The following is an 11,906-nucleotide window of genomic DNA, read 5'->3' on the forward strand; positions in this document are numbered from 1 at the left end:
ATTTAGCTCCAGAAAACATGATAACTTCCTGTTCGAAACCTCACAGTCAGAGCTGGCACCGCCCGGCCTCAGTGTCCAGCCCCACCCCAGTGTCCACCCTCTGCCCGCCCCGCCCTCTGCACACACATTCCCTGTCAGTATTCTGCCCAACACTGACCTGTTATCACTACAGCATTGCAAATAACAGCCCTACATCGGTCTCTACACCCCACACCACATCGGGCTTTGCACCCCACACCACATCGGGCTCTGCACACCACACACATATGGCTCTGCATCACACAAATCGGACTCTGCACCACACACACACATATGGCTCTGCACCGCACACACATCGGACTCTGCACCGCACACACACATATGGCTCTGCTCCGCACACACATCGGACTCTGCACCGCACACACACATCGGACTCTGCACCGCACACACACATAGGGCTCTGCACCGCACACACACATAGGGCTCTGCACCGCACACACCCAATTTTGGAAACTGGACACCTCAAGGATTTTATTCAGAAGTATAGTAAGCATTTTGAATCCACAAGTACTTCACAAAAATGTTGCTGTAGCAACAAATTTCTCACTTTCCGGCTATGTGGCCATGATCCAGCGACACGGCGTCTAGTACACAGTGTCAGCCTTCCTGCAGAGATATGAGGGTTGTCCACGGGAGAGCGCAGCTGCCATACCCACGATTTAGGTTCAGGCTGCTGTGGACTTTCGCTCTATTCTACCTGCAGAGAACACTCTCGTCTCCGCAGGATAAATTGACATGCTGAGGCTCAGGAAGGAGTGCCGCAGGTCAGTTTATGCTGCGAAGAAAAAAAGCACAGTGGGCATAGGATTTCTAAAAATCCTTCCACTGTGCTTCTACTGCACAACGCAGCGTTATGGACGCAGGGAAAACACTGCGCCCAAAACGCTGCAAATCCTGATTGTGGGCACACAACCTAAAATGCTACAATGGATGAATGGATAGATGTCAAACATATATAACGTCCCACCCCCCTGCATATTCTAAGCTGGCGCCCTTTAGTGCCTTTAATGTGGCTCTAAAAAATGCCTAGTCTTGTATTTAGACCCCCCAAAAAAAATAATTAAAATAAACAACGTGGGGTCCCCCCTATTTTTGATAGCCAGCTAGAGTAAAGCAGACAGCTGTAGCCTGCAAACCACAGCTGACAGCTTCCCCTTGGCTGGTGATCAATTTGGAGGGCCCCCAAGCTGTTTTTTTTAATTATTTATAAATAAATAATTAAAAAAAAAAAAAGTGGGGTCACCCCAAATTAAATCACCAGCCAAGGTGAAGCTAACAGCTGGGGTCTGGTATTCTCAGAGTGAGAAGATCCATGGTTATGGGACTCTTCCCAGCCTAAAAATAGCAGGCCGCAGCCGCCCCAGAAGTGGCGCATCTATTAGATGCGCCAATCCTGGCGCTTCGCCCCAACACATCCCGTTGCCCTGGTGCGGTGGCAAACGGGGTAATAAATGGGGTTGATACCAGATGTGTAATGTCACCTGGCAACAAGCCCAGCAGTTAGTTATGTCACGGCGTCTATCTGATACCTGACATAACTAATTGACAGTAATAAAAAAAAATTGACAACAAAAAAAATAAATATTTGAAAAAATAGTCCCCAAAACATTCCCTCTTTCACTAATTTATTGAAAAGAAAAAAAATTAGGTCCCACGACGATTCTGGACCTTCTAGAATATGGGGGGCACGTTCAGGGAACGTATCCCCCATTTTCTAGGAGTGCAGACCCTCCATTTGAGGAGAGTGGGTGCAATGACACTGCATCCACCCTCCCTGGGTCACAGCTGCAGAGAGCGAGCAGCAGCCAGCGTCTCTGAACACAGGAAGCAGAGCTGTCAGCTGCTCTGCACATGTGACCAGCGTCTGCTGTGAAGGAGGAAGGGGCCTCGGGGATCAGAGCTGCAACAGGTACGGGGAACACCGGGGGGAATAGGGGGTGACCTGGCAGGCCCTGGGGAGCAGTTTTCTGTTGCATGTCTCATGGTACATGCGACAGAAAGCAGAGGAAGAGGGTAAATGAGGCCGGCACGCTAATGTGCGCGCGGCCATCTTGGATTTTCGGGAGGGGGTCGGGGGTGGGGCACTTCGGTGACACCGGGGGCCCGGAGGGGACCGGGGAAGAGATTTATCTCCCATCTGACATGTTTGTTCATGCCAGATGGGAGATAAATCATTTTTTACCGGCGCTGTCATTTACTGTAACGTGTTCATCGGTATACGGTGTATACCGGTGATCACGTGAGCGGGGATCGGAAAAACCGGCCTGAATCATGATCTACAGGGTCTCAGCTACCCCCGGTAGCTGAAACCCCGGAGATTTTCTGACGCTGGGGGGCGATATTTACCTTTTTCTGGCCGCTGTTTTAAAACGGCAGAAGGGAATAAGTACCCTTTTTTGCTGCCGTTTTAAAACGTAAGGCTGTCGTTATGGGGTACAAAAAACAAAAACAAAACAATCGACATGGGCTTTGCCCATCAAGCACCAGAGCATTTTACTGCTTAGGCTACTTTCACACATCCGGTTTTTGCTCTGCGGCACAATACGGCGCTCTGCAGAAAAACCGCAACCGGTTTTTTTGCCGCCGGTTGCGGGTTTTTTTTGCACAGACTTACATTAGAGCTGTATTGTGCCGCATGTGCTTGCGTTCGGTCCGGTTTTTGCCGCATGCGGCAGATTTAGCTGATGCCGCTGCCGGATGGAACATTCCCTGGCACGTTTTTTGCTCCGACCGCTGCGGCGCATTTTTCAATGCATGCCTATGTACGCCGGATGCGGCAAAAATGCATCCAGCCGCCGCATACGGTTTCATCCACTGCGCATGCTCAGTAGCGTGCCGCAACCGGAAAAAAACGGACGGGCCGCATGTAAAAACTTATGCAAAGGATGCGATGTTTTCGCCGCATCCGTTGCATAGGTTTCACAGCCGGATTGAGCCGCACTGCTCAAACCGGATGTGTGAAAGTAGCCTTACTCATCCCTACTCCTGACCACAGCGCCAGCAGAACAAATAATCAGATGACTCCAGTGTTGGCCGATTACTTGTTCTGTGTCTCCCTGCATCCATCGCAGCGTGTGCAGGCAGTGAGGTCACCTGAGTTCAGTCCAGCACTGGAGTCAGCTGATCTGAACTCAGCTGAACTCCAGCCCGCACACGCTGCGATGGATGCAGGGGGACACAGAACAAGTAAGGCCTAAGTCACACGGTGAGAAAAACGGTACGAGTGGAGTGCGATAAAACATTGCATTCCATTCGGACCAATATTAGCCTGTGTGTCAGCGCACATGAGCGATTATTTTCTCAGCCCTAATCGGACCGAGAAACAATCACAGCATGCTGCAAATGTAATGCAAGACTCTTTCTCTCGCACCCATTCAAGTGTATGGGGTGAGAGAAAAATCGCACTGTACTCGCGGTACATCGGTGTACCGCAAGTGCAGAGCGCGAATCGCAATAGCCGACTACAGAGGAGAGAGGGAGAGAAATCCCTCCCACCCCTCCTCAGTGGCAGCCCGCCCGTCCCTCCGCAGCGCTGGGCCGCCCCTCCTCAGTGCCGGGCCGCCCCTCCTCAGTGCTTTCCCGCCCCCCACAGCTGAGGTCCGCTTGCACAGTCGGACCTCAGTCACAAGGACACTAGCATGACACTCGGCTCTGCTGTACTGCCAGCGTGAGCCGAATGTCATGCGAGGGGATCGCAGTAAATGGCATAACCAGACTTTCAAAATGGCCGTCGGGGGGTATTGAAAGCGTTTTTCCATTCATCCCCCTCCTTGATCCTAACCAAATTGTACACCCCCCTCAAGTCCAACTTGGAGAACCAATTAGCTCCCACCACCTGGCTAAATAGACCAAGATCCAGAAGAAGAGGGTACGGGTCACGGACTGTGATAAGATTCCGTTCCCGAAAGTCCAAACAAGGACGAAGGCCTCCATCTTTCTTTTTAACAAAAAAAAACCCACCGGCGAAGGTGAAGGTCTAATATGTCACTTCTCTAGACTTTCGGCAATAAATTCCTTCATAGCCTGTCTCTCAGGCCCCGATAAACTATACAGTCTAGATTTGGGTAGCTTAGCTCCGGGAACAAGATTAATAGGACAGTTGTATAGAGATGAGCGAACCGGTCGCGGTTCGGCTCGAGCTTGGTTCGTCGAATGGAGGTCTAGTTCGAGTTCAGTTCGGTGAACCGGTTCGGCGAACCACTCGAACCCGTAGAAAACAATGGGAGGCAATCACAAACACATAAAAACACCTAGAAAACACCCTCAAAGGTGTCCAAAAGATGACAAACAACTCACAACACAAACACATGGGAAAGTGACAAGGACATATACTCATGCGAAAACAAAAGAGCTGGACAAGGAAAAAGAGGAGGAGACACAGATATAGGCATGGCATGCCCTACTAAAATGATGTAAAACACCGCAAGGTGACTCAAAGTGGAGTCTCCCTTTTTTCCAAAAATTGGGCCACACAGACACCCCTTCAGTGGCAGCACTTGTGCCCCAGTTGTACACTTCACAGGTAGATTTGCATCAAGCACATTCAAAAATACGCCATCCTTAACCGTCCCCAGGATGACACCGGGGTGGGTAGCAAAGTCTTTGCTGATCCCAGATCTGTTCATCTTGGATCATTTTTAGAAACACTGCAAGTAAGGGTTACTCCAAGCGGAGTCTCCCTTTTTTCCAAAAATTGGGCCACACAGACACTCCTTCAGTGGCAGCACTTGTGCCCCAGTTGTACACTTCACAGGTAGATTTGCATCAAGCACATTCAAAAATACGCCATCCTTAACCGTCCCCAGGATGACACCGGGGTGGGTAGCAAAGTCTTTGCTGAACCATGACTTGTTCATCTTGGCTCCTTTTTAAAAACACAGCAAGGGTTACTCCAAGCAGAGTCTCCCTTTTTTCCAAAAATTGGGCCACACAGACACCCCTTCAGTGGCAGCACTTGTGCCCCAGTTGTACACTTCACAGGTAGATTTGCATCAAGCACATTCCAAATCCACAAGCATTTACTCTCCCCAGGATGACACGGGGGTAGTAAATTCCTTGTGGATCCATGACTTGTGCATTTTGATGAATGTTAGTCTATCCACATTGTCACTGGACAGACGCATGCGCTTATCTGTCAGCACACACCCTGCAGCACTGAAGACACATTCAGAGACAACGCTGGCAGCTGGACACGACAAGATCTCCAAGGCGTAAGTGGAGAGCTCTGGCCATTTTTCAAGGTTTGAAGGCCAAAATGAGCAAGGCTACATTTGCAAAGTCATGGCATCGATGTTCATTTGGAGATACTCCTGTATCATCCTCTCCAGCCGTTTACTATGTGCCAGACTTGTTGTCTCTGGTGGCCTTGCAAAGGCTGCTGATACGGGTAGACTGTTGAAGATGACAAGACCGTCCCATGTTTGTCATGTTACAACTGGGAGATTCACTCCGTGCACCACGGGTGTTTGGTGAAAAGCCGAGTTAAGATCGAGTAACAGCTTTTGCTGATACTCCTGCATACATGCGTCCCTTTTTATGGCTGGAATTATGTCACAAAATTTGGACTTCTACCGGGGATCTCAGTGTGGCAAGCCAGTAGTCATCATCACTTCTAATTTTGACAATATGAGGGTCATGTTGGAGGTAGTGCAGCAAGAAGGCGCTCATGTGTCTTGCGCAGCCATGCGGACCAAGTCCACGCTGTGTTTGTGGCATAGAGGTGCTAACCATTCTTTCTTCCTCTGACATCTCCCCCGAACCTCTTTCAACTGAAATTTGACCAAGGTCTCCCTCATCCGCTGAGTCTTCCATGTCCATGGACAGTTCGTCCTCCATTTCTTCATGTTCTCCTGCACCTTCCTCAACATTTTGCCTGCTACCATGCGCCCTTGTTGAGCACCAGTGCTCGGCGGTGCTGCCACAGTCGCTGTAACATGTGGAGAGTCGAATTCCAGCGTGTCGGCACATCACATTTCAGGCAATGAACCGGCAGGCCGAAAGACTTCTGGAGCGATGCAAGTCGCTCAGCTGTGGCGGTTGAACGGCGGAAGTGAGCAGACAGTTTTCGTGCCCTGTTCAGAAGGCCATCTAGGCCGGGATAGTGTGTTAAAAATTGCTGGACAACAAGGTTCAACACGTGAGCCATACAAGGCACGTGTGTCACCTTACCCATGCGAAGGGCCGCACCCAGGTTTGCAGCATTGTCGCACATGGCCTTACCAGGCTGCAGGTTGAGTGGAGACAACCATTTACCAAACTCAGTCTCCAGAGCTGCCCGCAACTCAGCCGCTGTGTGACTTTTATTTCCAAGACATTTCAAGACAAAGACCGACTGATGCCGTTGCGCTCTGCTGCCAGCATAGTAATGAGGGGTGCGTGATTCCTTGTGCGCAGTTACAACGCTGGTGGCCTGACCAGGCAGGCTTGGGGCGGAGGTGGAGGACCCAGACGAGGTTGAGGAGGCAGAAGCAGTGGAGGAACTTGGACAGACAGAGGATTGACACACAAGTCATGGGGACGGCAAGACTTGTACAGCAGACCCTTCACCATCTATCACCATAGTTACCCAGTGCCCAGTCAGCGACATGTAATGTCCCTGTCCATGCTTACTGGTCCAAGTATCGGTGGTGAAATGCACCCGTTCACACACAGAGTTTCTCAAGGAAGCGGTGATGCTGTGTGCGATATGCTGGAGTAGCGCAGGCACACCTTTCTTAGAGAAGTAGTGGTGACTGGGCATCTGGAACTGGGGCACAGCGACAGACATTATGTCTCTAAAATCCTGTGTGTCCACCAGGCGGAAAGGCAGCATTTTGGTAGCCAAGAGCTTACAGAGGGATAAAGTCAACCACTTAGCTTTGTCATGGGTCGCAGGAAATGGCCTTTTATTTGTCCACATCTGAGGGACAGAGATCTGGCTGCTGTGTGTAGACGGTGGCGAGTAGGGTATCCCTGGAAAATGCAGGTTTGTGAGGAAGGTGCATGCGTAGACATGATGTTGCCTTCATCCAACGTTGGTGCTATCGATGTCTGAGAGAGCTGTACACACGCACTTGTTTCCCCTTCCAAACCAACTGACGACCTACCAAGCAAACTGCCTGTTGCGGTTACAGTGGTGGAAGTTGTGCTTGGAAAACCAGGTGTGACAGCTGTCCCCACAGTGCTAGAAGAGGAAGAGCGCGCGGATGCACTGGAAGGGGCAGGCGGTGGATGGTCCACTCCGCTAGGCCGCATTGCAGCACGGTGAGCTTCCTACTGGGACATATGATATTTATTCATGTGACGATTCATGGAAGAAGTTGTCAAACTGCTGAAGTTTTGCCCTCTACTAACAGAATCACGACAAATTTTACATATCACATGATTTGGGTGATCTTTTGCTATGTCAAAAAAGGACCAGGCTAGGCAAGGCTTAGAGGGCATGCGACCTGCTGAGCCACCCCGACTAGTGCTCAGAGGCACAGTGGTGGCTGAGGATGAAGTTGTAGACATGCTACCAGTACTCCTCCTCTATCCAGGAAGGCGCAAGGTAACTTTGTCGTCAGTAGCATCCTCCTCCACCGCCTCTGTTGACCTCCTTGAGTGCCTGACTGTGGGTTGACAGTAGGTGGGATCTAGAACTTCCTCATCAAGCGTTGTGTTTGCACTCCCCTCCCCCTCAGACCGAGCCTCTTCCTGCCCTGAACAAATATTTAAGTTGTCATCCCAATCTGGTATCTGCATCTCATCGTGATCAGTATGTTCCTCATTGTCTATTACAACAGGTGTTTCAGTTTGTGAATAAGGGTCAACATTATGCTCAGAAACTTTGTCATAATGGCCTGAATTTGAGTCACAAAGTTTCTGGGCATCACTGCAGACCATTTTCTGGTCTGTACTCACTGTAGCTTGGGAGCAGACCTCTGATTCCCAGGCTATAGTGTGACTGAACAGCTCTGCAGACTCAGCCATCTCTGTTCCACCATACTGTGCAGGGCGGATGGAGATTTGAGAGCTGGGAAAAAGCAAGTGTGATTGGGATGACAACTCAGAGGACTGGTGTTTTTTGGATGCGGTCGTTGAGGTGGAGGAGAGGGCACTTGTTGGACCACTTGAGATCCATTCAAGCATTTTTATTGTTTTGGGCAACATCTACCTTTGTTCCAGTTGTTAGTGTTCGTAAAAAAGGGAGCACATCCGATTGTCCACGGAAAGTAGTAGACATCTTACTTTTGCTGGAAGATGGCCTATCTTCAGCAGATGTTAATGGAGCTTTGCCACCTTCCCCACGGACACAAACTTTTTTTCCTTTTCCAACACGCCTATTCCCCTTTCCACCAGTATCTGTCATTTTGCCACTCATTTTGATTGCAACAAGATTTTCCACTTAAAATGTGGTAGTAAAAATTGAGAGGTGGTGTAGATTGCAGCGGTGGTCTACCTTTATTGACATCAGAACAAACAACAATAACTATCCCGGACAATGAAACTATGGCCCTTAAAATGGCAGCACAGTTTGCTAGTATAATAGCTTAGTAAAAATGAGCTTCAGTGTGCAATGCAGATGTGCTGCAAATAGATTTGCACCAGTGGGACACTAATGAAGTCCAACAGCCACTTTTAGGATGCCACTAAGTTTCCTCAGTGTTTGGTATTATAATGGCTTTGTAACAATGAGCATGAGTGTGCAATGCAGAGGTGCTGCAAATATCTTTGCACTAGTGGGACACTAATGAAGTCCAACAGCCACTTTTAGGATGCCACTAAGTTTCCTCAGTGTTTGGTATTATAATGTCTTTGTAACAATGAGCTTCAGTGTGCAATGCAGAGGTGCTGCAAATAGATTTGCACCAGTGGGACACTAATGAAGTCCAATAGCCACTTTTAGGATGCCACTAAGTTTCCTCAGTGTTTGGTATTATAATGGCTTTGTAAAAATGAGCTTGAGTGTGCAATGCAGAGGTGCTGCAAATAGATTTGCACCAGTGGGACACTAATGAAGTCCAACAGCCACTTTTAGGATGCCACTAAGTTTCCTCAGTGTTTGGTATTATAATGGCTTTGTAACAATGAGCTTCAGTGTGCAATGCAGAGGTGCTGCAAATAGATTTGCACCAGTGGGACACTAATGAAGTCCAATAGCCACTTTTAGGATGCCACTAAGTTTCCTCAGTGTTTGCTAGTATAATGGCTTAGTAACAATGAGCTTGAGTGTGCAAAGGGCAGGAGGGTACAGTGGCCGGGTTGTGGGTCAGTGTAGAGGAAAGGAAGCCTCACTTTCTATCCCTCCTAGCAAGGAACTCCCTGACCTTAGCTACACAGACGCTCTTATCTGTAGCTGTTAAACAACGGTTTCCACGGACCTGACTGTCACCTATGGCTCTGAGCCTGCTGTAATTAGCCCTTACAAGGGCTGAAAGAAACTTCTATCCCTATTCTGTATAGCGCTGTGTGTAGAGCGTACACAGCAGTATCGGAGACAGGAGCTGCGCCAGCGGTGACTGACACCCAGACGCAGAAGGCAGATAATGCCGTGCTGGAACAAAATGATAGATCGTCGGGGTCACGTTTTTTGTGACGCACATCCGGCATCGCTGGCGATGCCGGCCTGTGTGACACTTCCTAACGACGCAGTATCACTCACAAATCGTGAGTCGTGTACTGGTCACTAGGTTCCATAATATAGTTTAATTTAGTTGTTCATCGTTTCCGTGGTAGCACACGCCGCTCCGTGTGACACCCCGGGAACGATGAACAGCAGCTCACCTGCGTCACGCGGCCGCCGCCGACTATGTGAAGGAAGGAGGTGGGCGGGATGTTTACGTCCCGCTCATCTCCGCCCCTCCGCTTCCATTGGCCGGCGGCCGTGTGACGTCGCTGTGACGCCGAACGTCCCTCCCACTCCAGGAAGTGGACGTTCGCCGCCCACAGCGTGGTCGCACGAGAGGTAAGTACGTGTGACGGGGGTTACCGACTTTGTGTGACACGGGCAGCGATTTGCCCGTGACGCAAAAAGGATGGGGGCGGGTACGATCGATTGTGAAATTGCACAATCGGTCGTACCGTGTAAAGCAGCCTTAAGAACATCACCCGTGCATTGAACAACGCAGTTACTGGAAAGGTCCTCTTTATAAACAGACACGTGCTTGTGGACAGGGAGGTTACATTATCCTGACGGCACACTGGGTGAACCTGGTAGAGGTCAAGACTGAGTCGGACCCTGGGACACCACACTTGCTTTAGACGCATAGAAGAGTGGGCCCAGGTTCCATGATGGTAACCCTCTTTTCATACGCCAGTTCCTTTACACACTCCTGCTCCTCATCCTTGGCTGAATTATCCTCCCCATCAGTCCCAAGCTGGAAGCACTGCAGCACCACCTGGGCAAAGCAGCAACATGCTCTGCTGAAACACATCTCTTTAGATGATAAACCACACATTGCAGCAGTGGAAAGGTCTGAAAGACCTAACCAATCAGTGGCTCTCACCTCTGAACCTGGGACCAGGCCTGGTCATATGCATCAATGGGCGTAACATTGTGAGTGCACTGAATCTTCACAACTTGGACCACATTCAATGCCTGGCCCATGTGCTTAACTTTGTTGTCCAGTGATTTCTGAAATCATACCCAGACTTGCTGGAGTTACTTGTCAAGGTATGCCGCGTATGCACCAATTTCAGAAAGTTGCCAACCACCATTGCCGGTCTGGCAGTGCTGCAGCAGCGCTTTCAATTGCCACCTCACCAAATGCTTTGTGACCTGCCCATGTGCTGGAAGTCAGCATTATTCATGTTGGCAAGGCTTAGTGAGCAGCAGAGGGCAATAGTTGATTGGAAGTCCAAGGCGGGCTTTGCACGTTGCGACATCGCAAGCAGATGCTGCGATGTCGCACGCGACAGTCCCCGCCCCAGTCGCAGGTACGATATCTTGTGATAGCTGGCGTAGCGAAAATTATCGCTACGCCAGCTTCACATGCACTCACCTGCCCTGCGACCGTCGCTCTGGCCGGCGACCCGCCTCCTTCCTAAGGGGGCGGGTCGTGCGGCGTCATAGCGACGTCACACGGCAGGCGGCCAATAGCGGCAGAGGGACGGAGATGAGCAGGAATGTAAACATCCCGCCCACCTCCTTTCTTCCATAGCCGCCGGCGGCAGGTAAGGTGATTTTCCTCGCTCCTGCGGCTTTACACACAGCGATGTATGCTGCCGCAGGAGCGAGGAACTACATCGTACCTGTCGCGGCACCGGCATTATGGAAATGTCGGAGCCTGCAACGATGATACGATAACGACGCTTTTGCGCTCGGTCATCGTATCATCTAGGATTTACACACTACGAGATCGCAAGTGACGCCGAATGTGCGTCACTTTCGATTTGACCCCACCGACATCGCACCTGCGATTGCGATGTCGTAGTGTGCAAAGCCGCCCCAACAGGCATGTTGGAGCTGGTAATCAGCCTCTGCACATAATTACTCAGTGGGTTGGATGTCTGACAGCACTAAATTTGCACCTCCTGGCAGAAAACTACACCAAAACAGCGTCAAAACTGTTTTTGTGCATTTTTTTTGCCACAAGATGCAGATTTGGTGCTAACATTTTTACAACATATTCCTGCACCCAATCTACGTCTCCTGATGAAAAATTGCACCAAAACCGCATGCATATAATGCGGTATTAATGTGATATATTTTTGTGGTTTATTTATTTTATTTTTTTTTTTGGCCAGGAGGTGTAGATTGGGTGCATGAATATAATGTAAGAATTCCAGCACCAAATCTGCATCTTTAACAAAAAGAATGTAGTTTTCTGTCAGAAAATGCAGGTCTGTGAACTCGATGACCTCCCCTCTGTGAGTTCATTGAGGTCCCCTGAGGTCATGTTACCTGT

Source organism: Anomaloglossus baeobatrachus, chromosome 2, assembly GCF_048569485.1.
Source record: "Anomaloglossus baeobatrachus isolate aAnoBae1 chromosome 2, aAnoBae1.hap1, whole genome shotgun sequence".
Lineage (NCBI taxonomy): Eukaryota > Metazoa > Chordata > Amphibia > Anura > Aromobatidae > Anomaloglossus > Anomaloglossus baeobatrachus.